Source organism: Lithobates pipiens, unplaced genomic scaffold (genome assembly GCF_037356315.1).
Source record: "Lithobates pipiens isolate NorthernLeopardFrog02 unplaced genomic scaffold, aLitPip1_a1.2 Scaffold_18, whole genome shotgun sequence".
Taxonomy (NCBI): domain Eukaryota; kingdom Metazoa; phylum Chordata; class Amphibia; order Anura; family Ranidae; genus Lithobates; species Lithobates pipiens.
In genome coordinates, this window is record NW_027507758.1 from 376,040,385 (window position 1) to 376,064,547 (window position 24,163).

At 46.2% G+C, this 24,163-nt stretch overlaps 1 protein-coding gene across 2 annotated transcripts in view; it reads left to right on the forward strand.

Annotated features, from left to right (window-relative positions):
- Nucleotides 1-24,163, forward strand: part of CLCN2 (chloride voltage-gated channel 2) — a 521,510-nt gene that overhangs the window by 107,826 nt on the left and 389,521 nt on the right. The window lies entirely within an intron of this gene.

Here is a 24,163-nt window from a genome sequence, read left to right on the forward strand (position 1 = left end):
TAATCGATTCGTTGTTTCAGCCCTAATAAAGACGAACTTAGAATTCTTTGTGTGTTATCAGCTTAAATGGGTTGTAAAATCTCCTGCGGTTTCACCTTAATGCATTCTATGCATGTGTTGCAGCTGCCCCCAGAGCCCTCCCCCTTTTCTTACCTGACCCTGATCGTTCCAGTGATGTTCACAAGCCCAGTGACTCCAGCTGCTGTCTCAGGTCCTCATTGGATAGATTGATAGCAGCGGGAGCCGTGGGGCCAAGTCCTGCTGTCTGTGTCAGTGGACACAGCAGCGGGACTCGTGAGCGTGCCCTCATGGGTCCCCCCCCCCCCCAGGGAAAGTGTCTCTCCACGGGGCACCCGATGGGGGAGCCACCGAGGCACCCCAGAAGAGGAGGATCCGGGGCTGCTCTGTGCAAAACCCCTGCAGAGAGCAGGTAAATGACGTGTTTAAAAAACAAAACAAAAAAAAACAGCTCTTACAATCACTTTAAGCACATTGTGTTTGACTATTGTGACTTAGATGAGGATCAGATCTAATTTTTTTTATTGCAAATCACTGCAGAAAATCACTGCAGGAATCATCTGATTCTCCTCCCGTACATTTGGCACCTTTCGGGGGTGGAGGTTGGGAGTGGATACCTGTCTTTGACAGGTATCCTGTATCACTTCCGGGAGACCAGGCCACAGTGATCTAGATCAGCAGCTCGCTCCACCTCCTCCCTCTTCTACTGTCCAGTAAAGGAGCGCAGCGAGGTTCTCACATGCGCAGTTTGGGCCTGGCCGTGAAGCCGAAAGGCTACACTGCTCGATTCCTTTAGTAACAAAGGTCGCGGCAGCACCCGACCAGCCGATCAGAAGATCGCCTGCGGTGCCCACATTGCTGGACTCCAGGACAGGTAAGTGTCCTAATGTTAAAAGTCAGCAGCTACAGTATGTGTAGCTGCTGACTTTTAATTTTTAAAGGGGCAGGTGGACCTCCTCTTGAAAGTAGTCAATAACTTTGTTTACCCTTATCCATGCCAATTTAGAATTTATTAATGAAAATGAGACGGATGACCATTTCCAAGACCTCGCTATTGCTATTCTGGCAGCAAAGAAGAAAAAATGTAATTTTATTTATATTTTTGGTGCTTTCTCTATAGGTTGTTTCAATAGGGCTGGCCAGTGGGGGAGTGTGTTTGTATTTTTGTTTTTTTTGGGGGTTAGATTATATAAAATGTTGTACTCTGAGCCAGAATCTTTTAACTTTAAGGCATGTCCATCAAATGTGACAGTCTGAACCCTCTTGCCCGCATCCCCTTAATCAATTGGGGGGAAGCGCCAGAGGGAAGCTTTTCTCATGGCTTAATATATACACATTGCTGCTCACTACCCCAATCCTTCTTGTACACAAAAACATAGATCAGCAAAAGATCATATCTGTTATAGCCAAGTGGCCATCAAATCAACTTGTGTAGGCTAAAATAACATAAAAAAAAATAGAAAAACATGAAATTCATTCTTTCACTTTCAGAATTTAAGCCCAGGGTTACACTGACAGTGGTAATGAGATCGTGTGAGTTGTCTATTGAAATCACACCCCGAAGTCGCCAAAAGTAGTACAGAAACGACTTGTGGGAATCGGTGCGGTGCCATTGCCAGCAATAGCCGCCGATTTGGCATGCGATTTGACATGTCAAATCACTGCAATGTGAACCGGGGTTGAATCATCAAATGTGCTCCCTCATATGGTCCGACACTCACCAAGTGTTGTTGACCTCAACAAATAAATGCTAGAATTCAGTTGCATTTGGATTGCAGACATCCTGGGGATGGGAAACCTTCATTGTGTTTGCAAATTATAAAGATTCTAAACTACCAACAAGAATAAATACTTGCAGTTAAAGAGCGCCTGTCATTTCAGATCCATCATGGCAGTGCCTGTTGGTGGGCATCCACTCACCTTCTGCCACCAAGTCCCTCACCTTGTTGTGTCACTGCCGCATCACCAGCTATTCCATTAAAGTGAATGGGACTGTCGGTGAGTCAACAGTGGGTCAAGGAGGAGCCTCTGTGGGACAGAGATGACAGTTGCTTTTTAAAAATTATGATTTAAATCAAGTTGATTTAAACCAAGCCTTTTTACTAGTGATTCAAATCATGATTTAAGTCGCAATTTTAAATTGACTTGATTTAAATCAAATCCACCCTGCTCCGTTTATTAAAAACTTTAGGAAAATTGGTTTACACTCAAAAAAAATACCTTAATGAGATAAATGTTTTTTTTATTTTTATTTTTCCCCTACACAAGTTGGTTTGATGGACACGTGGTTATGTGCAATCTTTTGTTGATACAGTATATGTTTTTGTGTATGAGAGAGATTTTGGGTAGTGAGCAACAATTTGAATATATTAATTTCATTCAAGGGCAATTAATTGCCTTGTTTCAGCTGCAGCTCTTAATAAGGTGGTAGGTATTCAAAGCACATATATTGTATTTCCACTATTATTTTTTAGAAACCAATTTAGATCAATAACACACTAAATTTTTCCACAGTGCGGGATTAAGAGCTCTTTCACACTGCCAGGCATCCGGGCGTTGGCGGTAAAGCGCCGCTAGTTTTAGCAGCGTTTTACCATAGCTTTTGTGGCGCTTTTCACGTTGCTAGCGGCTGAATAAAGATTTAAAAGTGCCACTGCCAAGGCGCTTTGCAGGCAATTTGCCAGCACTGCCCATTGATTTCAATGGACAGGGGCGCTTTAGTAGCGGTGTATACAACGCTCCTAAAGCACCTCAAAGAAGCTGCTTGCGTGACTTTTTTTATGTCCTGCCAGAGGCTTTATTTAGGCGATTTTCTTTTAGAGATAAAACGCCTGAAAAATGCCTCCAGTGTGAAAGGGGTCTTAGTATATTTTTGTATTCTCATGGATACCATATTCCATCTTAAAGTGGTTCTGCACCTTTAAAAAAAAATATTAAAAGCCAGCAGCTACAAATATTGCAGCTGCTGACTTTTAATAAATTCACACTTACCTGTCCCAGGGTCCAGCGATGTCGGCGGCAGATGACGAGCAATCGCTCGTCTCTCTGCTGCCCCCGCCGCCATCCTCTGTCAGGGAATTGGGAAGTGAAGCATTGCAGCTTCACTGCCCGGTTCCCTACTGCGCATGCGCAAGTCACGCTGCGTGTCTCTGCTGGTCCCCGCTGTGTCCTGGGAACTGTGTGTTTCCCAGAACACAACGGGGGGGGGGGGGCAGGGCGTCTGCGGGGGTCTTGTCCCGGAAGTGGGTGCAGATGCCTGGATTATCCAGGTAACTGCACCCCCTCCCCCCTTAAAGGTGCCGATTGTTGCACCGGAGGGGGGGAGGGATCATATGAGCGGAACTTCCACTTCAGGGTGGAGGACAGCTTTATGTATGATTTGGTAGCATTAAGGACCAGCTTATTCCCTTCTTTGAGGTCTACATATCCATCCAAATCTCGTTCCCATCTAACCAGAAAAGGTCATTTTTCAGATTTCGCATTAAATATAACATATATATTTCTAAGACGTGACCTGGCATCTTAATGATAATTTTACACACATATTCCATTGACGACGTGGTTACCAAGTCCAACAGACATTCTAGTGTTTGTTAAAAAAAAAAAAAAAAATTCTCTTGTAAAACCTGTCTCGACAAGATGACTTTGACATAGTAGTACAAAAATCAGCTATTGTCATAGAGCCCTTATTAGTCCACCATAAGACATTTCTGGGTGTGAAGATTGGAGTAATCTATCTTTACAGTAAATGAGCATCATTGGTTCTAAAAATCCTACTGTGTGAAATGTAACCATTAACCCAATTCTTCTGTTATATTAACTATATTTTTTATGTCTTTAATATATGAACATTTATTGGCTTCTTTAGTAAATTATTAAAGTTATTCAATTGTTTCTTTGAAACATCTATATAGGGGACAGAGGCTACCAGCCACAATTTGGTACTTGAAAACAAAGCGTAATTGTCTGTCATTGTCCTTATTAGCTCAGCATGAGCAAAATTGATCTGGAGAATGGCTCCCTTCAAACATTTTTCTTACAGGGGCAAGTTGCTTTGTAAAGGTGAAACAGGAGAGCATAGTCACTAGGTATCTGGAAAGTCTGCAAACTTTATGAAGTACTGACCATTTTATAATTTGGGGGGGGGGGATTAGGTGATTTATTTTTATTGTAATAAGCCAGTAATATTTTTAGGTTTGAGGCCACTAAAACTTTTTTTTTTATTTTTTATTTTTTTGGAGAGGTCATTGAAAACGACTTTCTGACTTGTAGAGTACAGAACACAGACTGGATATTCATAGACCCGGGATTATTTGTTGCTACCTCCCAAGTGATCAGAGACTGGAAAAGCTTGCCTGGCCATGCCCTGCTGACATAGTTGTATAACCCCACTTCGAGGGTGCTCACATTTTTTTTGCTAGTGTCCGTAGGTGATGGAACTCTATTCCCCTATAAAGAAGTATTCTATGCTTAAGTTGTCAAAATTTTCCCTCAATTTTACTGTATTTGGATTCTTCAGTAAACTCTTCACTGCTGGGTCCAGGGGCGTAGTCCATTTTTATGGTTTACAGACCCTGAAGACCCTTCTAGAGGTTTGGCTACTAGGATGGGCGAAGCCGAGACCCATATAGGGACCAGCAACATAGAAAGTTAAGACCTATTCCTCCTTGTGGCCCACATGGATGGGCACATCCTGTAATTTTTACTTGGGGCACTGGATCTGTCTTGGATACTCACCTCAGCAATGTGTGTAGCACTTCAGGATGCTATACAGATCCAGGGCATAGTCCATCCCTATGGAACCCAGACCCTCTGACAGGTGAAGCCTGGATCCCGATTAAGGATCAGCAACATAGGTAAGACATGTACTGGACTGACACTGTAGCTTCGCTTACTGTATTTCAGGTATACAAAAGAGTATTGCTCTACGTTGAAATGATAAGCAAAATGGAAATTGTTTTTGCAATTTATTCACTTGTGTTTAGAACTTGGCAGTAACATTCCATTATTCAGAGCATAGTCTCAGGTGGATGACTAAGGTGTTACTTCACATCAGATTGCAATATTACCACCACTTCCACCTACAGCCCTCTAAAAGGTACTTGGACACCTACCACCTTTTTGCCACAATTACTTTGCTACAGGATGTTCTACATTCAGGTTGCTATGAGCCCCTTCATGAACACGCTCACCTCAATTCTGCACCCTACTCATTGAGTACTCCATAGGGTAATACCCTCACCAATGGCAATGGTAGAAACCAGGTTCAAGGAAACAGCGGCAAATGTTTAGGTGGACACTAGCTGTGCCGAACACTTGCAAAACATTCAAACTACTAAGCAATACTTCTCTTGCACTGGAGCAGAACCTTTTTTTCTGTTACAATAGTTGCTGAAATTTTCTTTATAAACCTCACAAGATAGAATGGCAAACCATCCTTGCCATGCTCAAATTATTCAATAATACAAATGCACAAGGAACAAAAGGGAGGTGTGGCGGCGGGGGGGGGCGGGACATAGTTGAGGCTTCACGAATAGAAAAGGTCAACCTTTTGTAGCCAATATAGGCACAGGAGCGAACATGATGACTAAATATAGAATAGGTAGTTGCATAAAGGAAAACCATGGGCCCCCCTGCAGGTGGAAGAGGGGGCCGTTTTTGGGGTAGCCCTACAGGTTCGTTCACTCATAATCCTAAAAGCTTTGAGCAACGTTATTGCAAAACCTTTATGAAATATTCTTCAAACAACTTATCTCTTATCTTATGTTCTAGGCTGCAGTTACTCTCTTCGCTGTCAGAACACAATCCAATCTTTTATATGAAATGTAACTCCCACTACTGATTAATTGTGAAAAATAGGTAGGGTAAGGGGTAAAAATGGGGGGGGGGGGGAGGGGAGTGAGAAAAATGAAGAAAAGGAGGTGAGTCCGTCTGGGAGTCTACTGCCAACCGTTCCTGGAGTCAGCACCTTATGTCTAGGACCTGCAACAAGACATGCCAAGGAGACCATATTTTGTTGAAATGGTATGGTTTGTCTCAAGACACTAACCATTTTTTCATTTAGCATGATCCAAGTAAGTTTTTGCTTAATTAAGGCTATATCTATAACTGGACTTTTCTAGGTGGTTGCAATAGCAATTTTGGCTGCCAGGAACATGACGTATATTGAGGTCTAAAGGAGGGAGTTTGGGACTTTAGATGAGGTGCATAAATATATGTGCCTCCACCTCGGGTTCAGGTAAATAAATAGGGGAATTTGGGACTTTGAGGCTATTGGCTAGTTTTGGTTTAAAATATATGTTGACATGTTTATTAACCACCTTCCACCCCAGCAACTGCACATATACGGCCGGGTGGGTGCTTCCACCCTCTGAGTGGATGTTCAGGAACGTCCTTCTCTACAGGTTAAAGAACCACATAAATATAGCTGCAGATGGACACCAGTGGCAAGATAAGCGCCCTGAGGCGATTCAGTTCGTATAGGTAGCGCTATACAAGTCATTCATTCATTCATTCATGATGGCTGCATCCAGTCGCAACCATCATGTGACTTAAATGGAGACCCAGTTGCTAGGCGTTCAACTCTCTTCTCCTCACACGGAAGTTGTCAGCGAGGAGAGAGAGAGCGGATCGCTGCAGCCGGCTGGTGATCAGCAAGTATGAGCTGTTTTTTTTTTTTTTTTACAGCTTTTTACACACTGATCACCGGCCCAGTGTCCATACACTTCTCCACACAGTGTCCCCACAATAGTGTTACCACACGCATGTCCCCATACAGTAAAAACCTGTCCCCCGCATATGTGCAGTAAAATCATATGTCCTAATGATCCTCTGCACACGTCTGTGATCATGCGCGCATCTGTACTTGATCATGTGCTTACATATGTCCGTGATCACACAAAACAATTATACACTTAACCAGTTTTTTTTTTTTACCCCAGACATGTAGCAGAATACATTTTGGCTTAAATTTTATGACAAAATTGGATTTCTTTTAAAATAAAGTAGAAAATATTTATTTTTTTTTTCAAATTTTTCGCTCTTTTTTCACTTATATCGCAAAAAATAAACCGAGTAGTGAATAAATACCACCAAAATAAAGCTCTATTTGTGTGAACAAAATGATAAAAATGTAATTTGGGTACAGTGTTGGGCAATTGTTATTGTAATTGCGAGAGCGCTGAAAGCTGAAAATTGGCCTGGGAAGGAAAGGGGTGAAAGTGCCCAGTATTGAAGTGATTAACATATAAATGTAAATGCGTTACAATGGTACATATAATATGAGTAATGTCATATGAAAAACCATGCATAAATGACATGAATAGCATAAATAATGCATAAATATATACATATAACAGCACATGATGATGCAGACATAGTAAAACTGTAAAAGTGCATATATAAACACATATCTATATCGGCAGCACATGGCAATATTGAATGTATTAAGTGTAGATTGTATTGGTAGAAATGAAAGATGATAGTTCTAGATAATTGCTGTTAAAGCATATATTTGCATCCTGAAAGCCCGACACGTTTCCTGTAAAAAAACACTTACAGAGGGACAGATGCTACATAGTATCTACAAAAAATGAAATGTGGCTAAGTCTAATATTGGATGAGCACAACAGGAGAGAACAAAATTGGCAGTCCTGGGTACTTGCATACAGCAGACTACAGCGGCATATGGCAAGTATGGGGCCAGGGTCCAGAAGATGGGAACCCAGTACAGTAAAGACCCTTGTTTAACCACCAGTCAAAGCCTACACCTTTCAACCCTAGTGGAAACAAGTTTACCAAAGAGAGGAGCTGCTGGTGTATGTGGTGAGCATAAGGGCCATCTCCTACAACTCGTGTCCTATAGATAGAGTGGGAAAGTGTAGGGGCATATCGTGAGGGAGTCCAAAGTACCAGATCCATCGCAAGTGGGGACAAGCTTGGGCCTCTGACTCTCAATCTGTGCTATGTTTGCTATGAAGTTGATACAGTTGAGTTGTGCCGCTATATAATATTTCCTAAAGTCTAACATTCTCAAACCTCCCATTTCCTTAGAAGCGTACACCATGGGCTGTGCTAGTTTGCTGCCCCTAGTACTCCAGATATACCGAAAGATTTTAGGTTGAAATTCCTTTACAGAGACCTGGATGGACAAAGTTCTAAAATGCTACAATAACCTGGGTAGGACCTTCATCTTTACTGATGAAATTCTGCCCAGCCATGACGAGCTCACATCCAGCTATGCCCTCACGTCCTATAAATGTTTAGAGAATAATGGTAGTTTGCCTTAAGATGATGAAACGTTAGGAGTTGGGTGTATTCCTAGATATGCCAGGAATGTTTCCTGCCAAAGGAAGGGATAAAAAGGATCCAAAAGGGACAGCAAATTTGGCAGAGTGGTGTGGGGGGAGGTGATGAATAACAGTCATCTGTGAAAAAGGCGCACTTGTGGCTCCTACCAACACTCTCTATTCCCTGATTGCTAGGATACTGGCAGATTGCTATGGCTAGGGTTTAAATAGCTATACTGTACAGGAGGGGGGAATAAAGGTCACCCCTGATGAGTGCCCAAAAAGCTGGAAAATGGATCTGATTTGTGACTGTGCAATACAATCTGGGCCATGGGGGAGCTGTATAGGGAATGTAACGAAGCTATAAATTTGGGACCAAACCCCCACCTCTCCAGCACCCTGGAAAAGGAAAGGGCCCGGAGAGAGTCAAAAGCTTTGCATATATCAATAGACAACCGCATCCCTGTCTTAGCCCCCCCCCCCCCCCCATCCCAAGATGAATGCAAGATTGAAATGAAATCTATCACCCTTTGAATCGATTATGCTGCTTGTCTGTGGCAAGAAGCCCATCTGGTCTGAATGTATGTAACCTGCCAAGAATGTCAACAATCTGTTGCAAGGATTTTGGTGAACAGTTTCAAATCTGTATTGATTAAAGAGATTAGGCAATAGTTGGCCACTTTCCTATGGTCTTTGAGGATCAGGGTAATAAAAGCTCCTATTAGAATCCACGTCTATTGGGGCCCCCCCCTTTGTATGGCTCTAAAGGGTGGCATAAATAAAGTACAGAAAGTCTTGTAGTAGACGGCTGTGAGACCATCAGGCCTCGGTGCCTTTTTTGGTTTGGACTGAGCAAGAGCCTTACTTGGTTCCTCCTCAGTGATGGGGGACTCCAATTGTTCTCATGTAGATGAAGAAAGACAAGGCATGCCAGAGGATGCAATGTAGGTGCAAATGTTCCTGGAGAGGCCCAAAGAGGCTTTACGGGAAGGCGTTGGGTCTAAGTTATATAGATCATGGGAAAAGGATTAGAATTCAGCAAACCATAGCGTCTGACGTAGACAGCTTTTTTTTGCCCTGAAGATGAGGTGATATGTCGGATGTAAGTCCGGGTATGAGGTCCATGAAGCGCCCTCGCAAGGAGGGTGCCGGGTATGTTTGAAAATTTGTACATAGTACGATGGGACCAGGCCAATTTCTGTTTTGTTTTATGAAAGAGAAGGAAGTTAAGTTCCTCACGATTTTTAAGTAGCTTGCAATGTACCGAGCTGCAATACTGGTCTTGTGGGTGCTTTTTGAGACGACAGACGGGCAAGTAGGGTGCCAGCCTGCAAAGTCCTTTCCCGCTTCAGTCTTTATCAGAGTGCCTCTAATAACTGGTTTGTGGGCTTTCCAGATCGCAAATGGGTTGACCACTGAACCGTCATTGAGGGAAAAATATTCAGAGCGGGCAGCTTCAAATGTTTGACAGACATCAGTGGATTGGAGGAGGGCCTCATTAGGACGCCAGGATGGAGGACTCCAAACTGTATGGCCCATTTGCAAGGTAAGATGTACGGTAGCATGGTCTGACAAGAGTATGCCTCCAATGTGGGCCAATTGAACCTTGGGTGGCTCTCTGTGAAGGATCAGCAGATAAGCTAAGCAAGAATACGTTTTTGCTGTGCTGTGGAGAAAACTGAGTAGTCTGTCGTGGGGATGTGAAAGACGCCAAGGGTCAATAAGTTGTAGAAGTTAAAGTTCCACGCTTAGGCGTTTAGGGCGGACATATAAGGATGACAATGGGGGGGGGGGGGGGGGCGGGGGAGCCAAAGTTTTTCTTCTCCTTTCCCATTCTGTCTCAAAAAAGGAAAGGGGAAGAGGGGTAATTGGAAAGGGAGTGTGCAAAAGGTAACACGTACCGGATCCCCTCACGGAGGGAATTGGCCTTTGACACCTCCAAATACCGGTGTGTGTGTGTGTGTGTGTGTGTGTGTGTGTGTGTGTGTGTGTGTGTGTGTGTGTGTGTTATATTATATGTTTTTGTGTATATATATATATATATATATATATATATATATATATATAATATAATATAATCTCTATCTCTCTATCTCTCTCCTGCAACTGGTGAGCTAGCTAAGGACCAACTAAGGGATAGAAACCCTAGCCTCCAAGTGGTAAACCCAAGCCCGCCCACAGTACCCCAATAAAACAAAAATGGGAGGTTAAAAAAAAATCTGAATCCTATCAGCAAGATGTACGGTCACATGTCTCCCCAGTGCGGCATATACACTGCAATGAAGGTGTACCTGGAACCCGCCCAGGTCACCACTAGGGAGCCATATAAACAAGCAACAGAATCAGTTTGATCATCCCATATGTTTAGACCAAACAAAATTACATTAATGAGTCCAATCGATGAGCTCTACGCCCCAGCCACACCAAAAAGGGGGGGGGAGGGTGCCGAGAAAAAGGGCTAGCGTTAATGGCGGGCAACTTATCAGAGGACAAAAAGTATATAAAAAAGGCATGAACATTGAATATGTTCAATCAACACATGGCATAGGTGAATCAGTCCAGGAGACTAAGCTGAAACATCACTTTGCAATAAAATTAGCCTACCAACTATTCAGAGGACAGGGATCCTACTGCTAGGAAACACGACAATGGGGTAACGAAAGTGTATTAGTCTTCAGAGGTGGTGGCGTGTCTTGGATGACTTCCAGTAGGGGGCAAAGCATGCCCCGCATCATAGGGGTCTGTCCAGAGATATATGGGTAGACCCACACAAAAGCGTCAATAGATCCTTTAATCCAAGCTCTACATGGGATATTTTCCTTAACTCAATAAAAATGCACCCTGCACAGAATGTCCCTGGTTGGGGGGGAGGGGGAGACAGTGGCCTAGGCTGTAGGATTAGGCTAGGGCCTTGAAACCGGTGGACCCAGTCCAGTTCGAGTTCCACCGTAGGTGCCTTGTCCGGTAGCTGGTTAAGCATGGCAGTCACTCCATCCCCATCCTTCTGTACATTTCTCGAAGGGTCTTATAAATGCCAGCCTACCCTTGTATAAGGCCACCTGTGGGAACAGTGGTTGCCCCAATAAATTTAATAAGGTTTGGGCATGTTGGCTTCATGAATCCACTACAACAAGCGGCAATCAAGCCTATTCTAGTTAAAGTATAGTCTCTGACCACGCACTCTGTCCTGATGTAATCTCCTTAATTTGTATCCTGGTATCCCAGGTTTGAGCATAGTTAATCCTGAGCCGAACCCTGTCCCCACATTGAGGCAGTAGTTTGGCAGATTGTTTTGTTTAAGTTCTTATGTTAGGTGTTACTGTATGAGAATGCGACCTTTTGGTCTTGTCCCGAGTGGGCTACAGCTGTATGTGCACTTTGAAAATTTTAATAAAGATTAAAAAAAGAAAATGGCAGTCACTGTAGCACTCAGATCAGTCCCCATAGTTGCCTCTGGTATACCCTGCAGATGGAGGTTATTCCTCCTGTTCCCATTTTCCCCATCATCAATTTTAAGCTGGATGTTAATTGAGATAGTTGCGATATGCAGCCTAATTGGCTACCCGCTCTCCACTGTGTCAATCTTCTGTTTCATGTCATGAATCTCTCTGAACAGATACTATGGATGCAGCCATTGCTTGAATTTCATGCCGCGTGGGCAGTTCCATCCGCAAGTCCAGATATCTCCATCTGGATGTGCTCCTGGGAGATGATGGAGCCTGTGGGGGGAGTCTGTGCGTGGCAGATCTGGTGACAGGACGCCGAGTGGGGAGCAAGAGAAGAGCTCACCTGGCTTGGTTACATGTGTGGGCAGCTTCTTAGGGACGTCGGAGGTTCCTAGGGGTGTGACTTGCGGCGGCGCCATCTTGGATGCAGGGGAGGGAGCCGGTGAAGAGGTGGAAAAGTAGCGGGTAATCTCCGCTGTCCAAGGCTTCCCGGTGACAGGTAAAGGTCTCAGGGCTCCAGACATGAAGTCGAGCTTACTGTAGTGGCTAGATTAGGTGTTTCAGTGCCTGATCTGAGCAGAGCTCTTAAAACAAATGTGCTCACGCCGCCATGTCCAGACCATGCCCCTTAACAAGTTACTTTTTAACACATGATACAACATATACATCAGGAATATGAAATTTTGGGATAAAATATCTTTTAATACACAGCCATGACTCTCCAGAACACAAAAATGCCAACCTCCTTTTCTACCACTCCATCTCTGCTAGAGCTAAAAAGAGTAATGCCACTTCTAGATAATATTGTAGTGTTGTAACCTAGACCTTAGAAAGGTTTGACAAGTCCTTGAAAAAATTCAAAAATAAAAATCCCCAAAAAGACCCTTGTTGTGAATCCATTGTTTATCATGACTCGCTGAAAGAAAGACTTGACACATACAACATATCCTGACAGTACTCCTCGGTGATTGGCCTCTTCCTCTCATCAGCAATTATAAGGGAAAGGACGGGGATATTGGTGACATAATTGACCAAATATGGTCATGGCCATTTTTATACTTGCGCCTTTGCCCTCACGCCTAAGAGTAGAAGGGTGTCAGTTAGTTTTCCCTTCCCTGAGTCCCAGAGCAGTGGGTTCAAATGGTGTTTCAAAGGCATACAAAACAAAGGATTCTATTCAAACTTGTCAAGTGCCAAAACCAAACTGAGGTATTCGTCCTATTCTGGACATAAAATCAAGTACCTTTCACGTCTAATCAATTTAGGTAAAATAAAAATCCTTCCGGTATTGCTGTGCATTTTATGACATTCTCCTGTCTGGATTCCAAGAACCCTTTTTTTTTTTTTTTTTTTTATTATTCTCTTGTTACATCCTTCTTATGGCAATCCCACTCTGCTAGATTTGGCAAAAAGATGCTCCACTGGCCCTGGACGCAAGGGAGTCTCGCTTTTCTGGATTTATACACCTATTTAGCTGCTCTGCTTACCTACGCCTATCAATGGATAATTTCAGGTGATGCAAACATCTTGGTAGTCTAATGCCGCGTACACACGTAGCCGACTATCCGAGGGACTTAGTCTGGCGGCCTTCCCGCCAGACTGTCCGTCGGACTTTCCGAACGGGCTACTTGCCCACACACGGCACTTTTTCAGTGGACTAATACGGCGTACTAAGTCCGCCGTACTATCCGCCCTACTTTTGAAAAGAAGGACTTGCCCACACACGCAGAAGGAAAGTCCGCTCATTTCGAGCGTGTCTCCAGGTAGGCGGGGCCCGCGAAGGAAACCTCGCAGGCCCCGCCACCTGGTATGGACTTAAAGGGGAACCCCCAACGCCGAAAATAATCGGCGTGGGGGTCCCCCCCAGGTCCACATCAGACCCTTGTCCAAGCACGCTACCCGGCTGGCCAGGAAAGGGGGGGACGAGCGAGCCCCCCCCCTGCTGAGCCATACCAGGCTGCGTGCCCTCAACATGGGGGGGTGCCTTGGGGAAGGGGGGGGCGCGCGCCCCCCCACCCCAAAGCACCTTGTCCCCATGTTGATGAGGACAAGGGCCTCTTCCCGACAACCCTGGCCGTTGGTTGTCGGTGTCTGCGTACGGGGGGGCTTATCGGAATCCGGGAGCCCCCTTTAATAAGGGGGCCCCTGGATACCGGCCCCCCACCCTATGTGTATGAGTATGGGGTACAATGTACCCCTACCCATTCACCTGTAAAATAAAGTACAAAAAAAACACAACACACAAGATAAAATCGTTTTTTGCACAGCTCCGGGGGTCTTCCGTCTTCAGGGGTCTTCTCGTCGGACTCCTCCGCTATCTTCTTCTAGCTCTTTTACTAGCGGAGGAGCCTGGCTTTCTTCCTCGCCGCGGCCTCTTCTTCCGACTTCGGGGGTCTTGTCCCCCACTTCGGTTCTTCTGCCGGGCCACCGCGCCTTCTTATAGCTCTTTTACAGGCGGTGGCCCAGTCTTCTGTCGCCGCCGTCGCCACCACCTTCCGTTCTTCTTCTTCTCCTTCTCCTGGAGATGTTGACTCAACGCTCTCTCCGGCCGCAATGCCAGGGACGCGCTGCACGGCGACTTGTATAGGGACAAGGGGCGGGGTCATCGGTTGATGTCACATGGGTTGTCACATGGTGGCCCCACCCCTTATGGTGTCACAGTCCCGGAGGATGCTGCGACTGTCGCCATGTGACCTCAACCTATGTGACATCAACCGATGACCCCGCCCCTTGTCCCTATATGTCGCCGCGCAGCGCGTCCCTGGCCTTGCGGCCGGAGAGAGCCTCGGGTCAACATCTCCAGGAGAAGAAGAAGAAGAACGGAAGGCGGCGGCGACAGAAGACCGGGCCACCGCTTGTAAAAGAGCTATAAGAAGGCGCGGTGGCCCGGCAGAAGACACGAAGAGGGGGACAAGACCCACGAAGTCGGAAGAAGAGGCCGCGGCGAGGAAGAAAGCAGGGCTCCTCCACTAGCAAAAGAGCTAGAAGAAGATAGCGGAGGAGTCCGGCGAGAAAACCCCCGAAGACTGAAGACCCCCGGAGCTGTGCAATAAACTATTTTATCTTGTGTGTTGTTTTTTTTTTTTTTAACTTTATTTTACAGGTGAATGGGTAGGGGTACATTGTACCCCATACTCATTCACATAGGGTGGGGGGCCGGTATCCGGGCGCCCCCTTATTAAAGGGGGCTCCCAGATTCCGATAAGCCCCCCGCCCGCAGACCCTGACAACCAACGGCAGGGTTGTCGGGAAGAGGCCCTTGTCCTCATCAACACGGGGACAAGGTGCTTTGGGGTGGGGGGGCCGTGCGACCCCCCCCTTCCCCAAGGCACCCCCCATGTTGAGGGCACGCGGCCTGGTACGGCTCAGGAGGGGGGCCGCTCTCTCGTCCCCCCCCCTTTCCTGGCCAGCCGAGTAGCGTGCTCAGACAAGGGTTTGATGTGGACCTGAGGGGACCCCCACGCCGTTTTTTTTTCGGCGTTGGGGTTCCCCTTTAAGTCCATACCAGGTGGCGGGGCCAGCGACGTCTCCTTCACGGGCCCCGCCTACCTGGAGACCCGCTCGAATGAGCAGACTTTTCTCCGGGTGGGAAAAGTCCGTTCATTTCAAAAGTACGGCGGACTGGCATACACACGGACGGATTGTCCGCCGAAATGCGAGTCCGGCGGGAAGATTGGAGTGCAAAACTACTTTCTAAGTCCGCCGTACTTTCGGGTCAAAAAAGTATGCTGGAGGCTACACACGAGGGATTGTCCGGCGAACTTGAGTTTGCCGGACTTTTCCACCTGATTGTTTGTTCGTGTGTACGCGGCATTAGAAGCCGCATACACGGGTTCCTACAAGATGTTGTGTGATCTCCTCTATAGAGGGGGTTGCGGGCCTTCTTTTCCCCTCTCACCCTTGCAATGCGGGCAGTCATTAAAATTTGGCATATCTCTTTGGTTAAACCTTCATATTTCGTGCAATTGTTGGTCCCCTAACACTCCACTCTGGTTCAATCCAACCATCCCAGAATTCCAGTCACTACCATATCCTTCTTATGGGCCACTAACTGTATTAAATATCTCAAACACTTATGTGATTGGGGCATACTGCTCACTTTTGACACTTTGAAACACAAGTTTGACCTGCCAAATTCCTCTTTTAGGTTCTTGTAACTCCTCCCCTTCTACAGGTCTCAGTTTCACTCCACTAGGTTTCATTTGGCTCAAGACGCCTTAGAGATCCTCCTTCAAGATGATACTGTATGTAAACAATTGTCTGTGATTTATAAGGCTATTTATGTTGGTATTGATACCTTGAATGCCCTCTGGTGGGCGGAGGAACTGGACTTGGATGGAGAGGACTCCCTTTGTACAACTGATGGCGACTAGGGATAGATCAATTCAAGATACTCCTCAGTTTACTTCACACTGCTAAGGTTACATACAATTTATCCTGATACTCCTTCCCAATGCTGGAGGTGCACATGTGACCCTGCTGATTTTTATTCATATATTCTGGCAATGCCCATAGGTATGCATTTATTGGTCGGAAGAAACCTAGTTAATTTCCAACCTGACCACTATCCCTATTCTCTTAGCTATTGGTATGTTTATCGGGGCCATTAGATTACCTGGCTTTTACCAGGGCTGTATGCACTCTCCTGGGTTTATGTTATTTTAAGCCAGAAAAGCTGTCGTACTTGCATGGAACGGACCAGGCCCCTACCTTGCATTTTTGGAAGACTCCGGTCAACTCAGCTGTCCCTCTTTATAAAGCAACTTCTCTATCCTGGGGCTGTCCCAGAAAGTTTGACAAAGTATGGAATCTCTGGCTGAACTCTACCTCTACTACTGACTTACCTTTTTTTTTTTTTTTTTTTATAGGGGAACTGGTTTCCCATCTCCTGGAAACTGGTTGAGTTGGTTCAGGTTTTTGGTATATCTCATTATTGTCCTCAGGTCTATAAATCCACACGATCCTTTTCTGGGGGTATGCCTTTTCTCTTTTCCCGAGTCACTGCTTTGCTGTCATTTTTTGTACTAACAATGGAGTATACTTTGAGTAATGTTCAATTGCTACAGTGCCTTGAAAAAGTATTCATACCCCTTACAATTTTCCACATTTTGTCATGTTACAACCAAAAACGTAAATGTATTTCCAGTCGCATCATGGCAGCATACACTCTGAAGATGAAGATACGCCCCCCCCCCCCCGCCCCGGTATTCTCTTATTTTTCCACACCTGTTGAGACCACACGGATCATCACCCTCTTACCGCTTTGCCCCAGCCAGGTTCTAGCCTCTCCTGGGTGGAAGTCGTTACCGGTACAGCCTCTAAAGGAAGGTAAATGGAAGGAACCCCACTCTGGTGATCTCAGGGGTATGAATACTTTTTCTCTGCAAACCGAGCATTGCCTCTATAGCCATTGCAAGTAAGCCTTAAACAGGCTGAAGGCATATAATAAAAAGATTGGTCTTTAAGCCTTAAACAGGCTTAGTACCTGCGGTGGTCTCCGGTTTCCTCTTCCTCCCTGGTGTCACTCTGTCTACAGCTCTCTGCCTTCAGTATCTCTTGTCAGCTTAGGTTGTCTGGTGCCTTTCCCCCAGTGTTGCCTCTCTGCCATATTTTACTTCCTTTTGCTGAGCTCTGTAGTCCCACAGCAGCATCAGCACTCTTCCTGGTTACTCTGCCACTTTGCACATGCTCACTGTGCACTTTGGGCAGCCTGTGTATGTCTATCTATGTCTTTTCCCTTTTCCAAGATGGCGCTGGCGGCCACACGTCGCTACTGAGCATGTGCGGGTGAAACATGACCCCCGGCTCCAATTTTAAAAGGGGAAGATGCCTTTTTTTAATGCAGATGCCCTTTTTTGCCTGTTTTTGTGCTCTGCTTAATTTCATGACTGCTGCATTTCTGGTTTTTCTGCCTCAGTGTTGCCTCTCTGTTTGGTAAGTATCTCCCCTGTATTTTTTCTTCTCTCTATTCCCCTCTTGTTTCTGTTGTGGCTTTATCTTCCTTACCCTTTTTGTGTTACCTGTGTCTTCAGGTTTCCTCTGTTCCCTATCCATGGAGACCACTGCTCCAGCAGATCACCACCAGCATAATGGGTAAGAGGGGAGGAATTTGGTAAGTAGAGAAGATCGAAAAAGAGAGCAGGACGCACTAGCGCTACCTAAATGGTTAGCCCCATCAGGTCCGCAAGATCTCGCAGAGATTCCTTGCATAGAAGAAGCCGCTCTGGCCATAGGCGGAGCCATTCGGGTGGAGGAAGTCGCTCAGGGAAAGGGAGTCGCAGGAGAAGTTGCTCCAGGTCTCGTTCAAGGCGCAGCCATTCCCACCGAAGAAGATCCCCTGACCGGAGGCGCCATTCACCAGCACGCCACTCCCATCCTTCTGAAAATACCTGCTGGGTATGCGGGGCCATGGCCCTTCCAGATAGGTTGGCATGCTGCAGGTGCTTTGAAGAAGCCACCAGAGAGAAAGGGCAAGAACTCAGAGAGCTCACAGAGTCTTCTGCCCCACGTGCCGCTCCGGACACAGAGTTATCTCCACGGGGTGCTTTGCCGGCTCCCCCAAGTACTTCCAGAGAGCATGATTCTCCTTCAGATGAGGAAGAACTAGAGGCTTCAGGGGGCTTAGACTTCTCCCTAATAGAGCCTTTTGTGAGGTCAGTGAAGGAGGCCATTAGCTGGGAGGAACCCCAGGAGGCCCAGCCCAACAGGAGAAAATATTTCCCGAACCTGAAGAGAGAACCCGAAGCCTTCCCCTTCATTGATGAGTTGGAGGAACTTATCAGAGACGAGTGGCAGAGACCCGAGAAGAAAGCAAGTCTCAACAATTGGCTTGCCAAACTATATCCTCTAAAGGAGGCTAAAATTAAATCTCTTGTGTCCCCGCCAGTGGTGGATGCATCCCTCATGCGCCTGGCCAGGCACATTACGCTCCCTATCGAGGACGCCGTGTCATTCAAGGACGTCCTGGATAGGAAGATAGATACTGATCTCAAAAGATCTTACCTAGCAGCAAGAGGCGTATGCAGGCCAGCAGTGGTTCTTGCAGCTGTGGGTAAGGCTATTGCCAATTGGTCAGCAAGCACAGAAAAGCTTGTATCCGAGGGCGCTGATCAGGACCAGATAGTTAGGGCCCTGCAAGAACTAAGCCTTGCAGGGAATTTTGTGGCAGAGGCATCTGTGGATGCTATTAAGTCTGCATCCAGGGCTATGTTGTCCTCGGTAATGGCAAGACTGGCTCTCTGGCTCAAACACTGGGCGGCAGATCCTGCTTCCAAATCAAATTGGTGCCGCATCCCGTATGATGGTGAGAACCTTTCCGGCGCAAAATTGGACTCTGCTATTTCTAAGGTCACTGGCGGAAAATCAGGGCTTATCCCCTCGGATAGAAAGCCAAAGCTTCAGAGGCCTCCTCCCTTTAGGCGTAACCTCCCGGACAGGTACAGGGATGCCAAGTCCTACAGGCCTGGTAGGGAGTACAGAAGGAACTGGAAGGCCCCTCAGACGTCCTTCCTGAAGTTCCAGAAGCCCAGGACTCCGGCATCTACTGACCAGAAGTCCTTTTGAAGGAGCGTCCGCCCAGCCAGCAGTGGTGGGGGCCAGACTCTCAAAGTTCACGCTGGTCTGGGCGGAAACAATAAGCGACCCCTGGACGTTAACCACCGTTCGCATCGGGCACAGATGGTCATTCAGTGGACTTCCCCCGGGGGACCATTTTTGCCCAACAAACCTCCTGTCCTCCCGGCAGAGGAGGTTAGCCTTGACCCGATATGTTCAGGATCTGCTCCAAAAGGAAGCAATTACAGAGGTCCCCCTATCCCAAAGAGGTCGGGGGTTCTATTCCCCTTTATTTCTAGTAAAAAAAGAAATCGGGGGACCTACGTCCGGTCCTGGATCTAAACTTAAACCGCTCTATCCGGGTAGAAGCATTCAAAATGGAGAGCCTCCAGTCTATCCTCCAGGCCATAAATCTGGGGGACTGGATGCTCTCCATGGATCTACAGGATGCCTACCTCCATATCCCTATCCATTCAGAACTCCAAATTTTCCTCCGTTTTTTGCTAAACCACAGACACTTTCAGTTCTGAAGTCTTCCGTTTGGAATTTCTACAGCTCCCAGGACCTTTACAAAGGTCCTTCTTCCCGTTATCACGCATCTGAGGGAGAGGGGGCTGCGAGTCCACCATTATCTGGATGATCTTCTCCTCCTCTCAGACAGCCGGGAGTCGCTGTTACAGCATCGAAAGATCCTCGTCTCCACTCTGCAGAATCTGGGATGGAGTGATAAACTGGGGGAAGAGACAGACTCGGCCCACCCAGAGAATGATCTTCTTAGGAGCCCAACTAGATACCCAGTTGAATACAGTGCAGCTGCCTCCGGAGAAGTCTTCCCTGTTAGTCCGGAAGGTGAAGAAGGCCATTCTAGCAAGATCCCTGTCGGCCAGAGTATGCCTTAGCCTTCTAGGCTCCCTATCAGCAACCATTCCTATGGTCCGTTGGGCTCAGTGGCACACCAGACCTCTGCAAAACTCCTTCCTACATCAGTGGGATGGTTCATCCATGACCCAGATGATCCGGATCTCGGAGACAGTCAGGCGCTCATTGCGTTGGTGGACTCGTCCCCACAACTTAAACAATTGCAAACACATAGTCATCCCTCCTCAGGAGGTAGTGACCACGGACGCTAGTCTAGAAGGTTGTGGAGCCCACTACCAGTCCCATGCAGCGCAGGGCCATGGGCCTTTCGAAGTACGGGACTCCGTATCGAATGTGCTGGAGATGAGGGCAGCCCTCCAGGCTCTCCTGGCCTTCAGCTCCCTTTTTAAGGGGGAAGCAGGTCCTCTTAAGGATCGACAACAAGGTTGCTGTCGCCTACATAAACAGACAGGGGGCGACCAGGAGTCCATCCATGATGCGGGAACTTCTCCCTGTGATGGAATGGGCACAGTTGAACCTGTGAGACCTGAGGGCGACTTACATCCCGGGGGTCGAGAACATCTTAGCCTACACGCTCAGCAGGGAGTTCGCCTCCAACAACGAGTGGTCCCTGAGCCCACAGGCCTTCTCCCTCATCTGCCAGACCTGGGGTCAACCAGACATGGACCTTGCTGCGACTCCGGCAAACTCCAAATGCCGAAGGTTCCTGTCGAGGTTTCCCTTTCACTCAGTGGAGGGGACAGATTGCCTCCAGCATCCCTGGAACTTCCATCTCGGGTATATCTTCCCTCCGACTCCCCTGATAGCGAGATTTCTCTTAAGGCTCAAGAGATCAACGGCATTGGTGATAGCAGTGATTCCTTTTTGGCTCAGGAGGCCATGGTTCCCCACCCTCCTACAACTGAGCACGGCAGACCCAAAGGTCTTAGCTCTAGTACTCTAAAAGTTCAGGTGTCAGCTCTATCCGCCCTGACAGGGGTTAAATGGGCTCACAATCCCCTTGTTATGCAATTTCAGAAGGTCTGTCTTAAACTAAGACCACCTAGGAAGCCTTCCTTTCCAACATGGAACCTATAAGTCATCTTAGAGGTACTATCCAAAGAACCCTGTTTCCCACTGAAAAAAAATCTCCCTCTGGCACCTGACACTAAAAGTCGCCTTCCTGGTCACAATCACATCAGCGAAGAGAGTTTCAGAGATGCAAGCATTACTGATTAAAGAGCCGTATCTGATCATCCGGACAGGGTAGTTCCAAGACCCTCGGATCACTTTATCCCAAAGGTGGCATCCTCTTTTCACTTCAACCAGGAAATCAACTTGCCAGATCTTAACACAGACCAGGGTGACCCTCATCCTCTGGATGTAAGGGGCAACATCATAAAATATCTTTCCGTGTCCAAATCCTTTAGCAGATCGGAGAGCCTCTTCATCGTTCCTTCATATGGCCTTAAGAGAGGTCAAGCAGCGTCGGCCCGAACCATTGCCTCCTGGTTGGTGAAGACCATTAAAAAGTCCTACTTGCTGAGTGAGTTGCAAATTCCTGAAGATCTGAGGGCTCATTCCACCAGAGCAGTGGCCACCTCCTGGGCAGCGTATTGTAGGGTCTCAGCGGAAACCATCTGCAGAGTGGCCACTTGGTCCTCCAGGAACACCTTTATCTCTCACTACAAGGTGGACTCAGCTCGGCTATCAACAGTAGAATTGGGAAAGTCCATTATTCAAGTCAACTCTTCTATTTCTTGCTAATAAACGTTTACCTTTGCATCTCCCACCCAGTCTGCGAGTTAATCCCCAGAGTGTATGCTGCCATGATGCGACAGGAAACCGGAAAATTGTATACCTACCTTTCCGTAATTTTCCTTTCCTGTCGCATCTTCATGGCAGCATACAATATCCCACCCACAAAGGTGATTCATATATACAGAGAATACCGGGGCGGGGGGCGTATCTTCAACTTATAGCTATGTGGTCCTATCAGGTTGTGGGGGCGGGGTCACAATCCAGAGTGTATGCTGCCATGAAGATGCGACAGGAAAGGAAAATTACGGAAAGGTAAGTATACAATTTTACGGTTTTATGTGATAGACAAACCCAAAAAGGCACATAATTGTGAAGTGAAAGGGAAAATGATTTTTAACTTTTTTTTTTTAAAGTAAATATCTGAAAAATATAGCGTGCATTCAGCCCCCTTTACTCTGATACTCCTAACTAAAATCTATTTGAACCAATTGCCTTCAGAAGTCACCTGAATAGTAAATGGTCACCTGTGTGTAATTTAATCTCAGTATAAATACAGCTGTTCTGTAAAGGCCTCAGAGGTTTCTTAAGTTTCAGAGGAACCTAAGTAAACAGCCTCATGAAGGCCAAGGAACCCACCAGACAGGTCAGGGATAACGTTGTGGAACAGTTAAATGTAGGGTTTGGTTATAAAAAAAAAATCCCAAACTTTGAAAATCTTACGGAGAACTGTTTAATCCATCATCCGAAAATGGAAAGAGTATGGCAAAACTGCAAACCTACCAAGACACGGCTGTCCACCTAAACTGACAAGATGGCCAAGGAGAGCATTAATCAGAGAAGCAGCCAAGAGGCCCATGGTAAGTCTGGAGGAGCTGCGGAGATCCACAAATTGTCCAGAATTTGTCCATAGGTCAACTTTTAGTCGTGCACGCCACAAATCTGGCCTTTATGGAAGAGTGGGAAGAAAGCCATTTTTGAAAGAAAGCCATAAGAAGTCCCATTTGCAGTTTGTGGGAAGCCATGTGTGGGACACAGCAAACATATGGAAGAAGGTGCTCTGGTCAGATGAAACTGGAATCTAACTTTTTTGGCCTAAAAGCACATCACCCCATCCCCACTGTGAAACATGGTGGTGGCAGTATCATGTTGTGGGGATGCTTTTCTTCAGAAGGGACAGGGAAGCTGGTCAGAGTTGATGGGGAAAATGGATGGAGCCAAATACAGGGCAATCTTAGAAGAAAACCTGTTAAAGTCTGCAAAAGACTTGAGGCTGGAGAAGAGGTTCACCTTCCAGCAGGACAACGACCCTAAACATACAGCCAGAGCTACAATGGAATGGTTTAGATCAAAGCATATTCATGTGTTCGAATGGCCCAGTCAAAGTCCAGACCTAAATCCAATTGAAAATCTGTGGCAAGACTTGAAAATTGCTGTTCAGACACTCCACCCAGTCTGACAGAACTTGAGCTATTTTACAAAAAGAATGGGGAAAAATGTAACTCTCTAGATGTGCAAAGCTGATGGAGAAATCCCCAAAAAGACTTGCAGCTGTCAATGCAGCAAAAGGAGGTTCTACAAAGTATGGAATCTGGGGGGGCGGGGGGCTTGAATACAAATGCATGACACACTTTTCAGATATTTATTTGTAAAAAAAAGTTAAACCATTTTATAATTTTTCCTTTCACTTGTCGATTATGTGCCATCTTGTGTTGGTCTATCACATAAAGTCCCATTAAAATATACATTTACATTTTTGGTTGTAACATGAAAAAAATTTGGAAAATTTCAAGGGGTATGAATACTTTTTCAAGGCACTGTATGTAAAACTTTGAACTATGGTGTAGACTGGAGCAGTAGATTTGTACTTTTGCTTATCTACATGTTCCCATTTACCCACCTCATCGGTACTTCCTACCCTTTGCAGTAAGAGGCAATCCCTTACAATTTGTTGTACTGCTTTTTGGCTAATCCTTGACACCGAGTATTCACAAAGGTATTTGCAACTCTTTTTGCCCTCTTAAGAACATGGGGGGGGCATTCAGGTAACCGTGTACCTAGATGACCTTCATCTCTTGTCTACTCCAACTATTTGCAAATGGTCCAAAAGACTGATCAGATGCTTCAGGCCTTCGGTTGGGTAAACAACTTCAAAAGTGTGCTTTCCAACCTTCCCTTCCTGTCATGCTGGACACAGTCCAGAACAAAGTCTTTCTCCCAGAAAACAAAATTCTCTCTAAG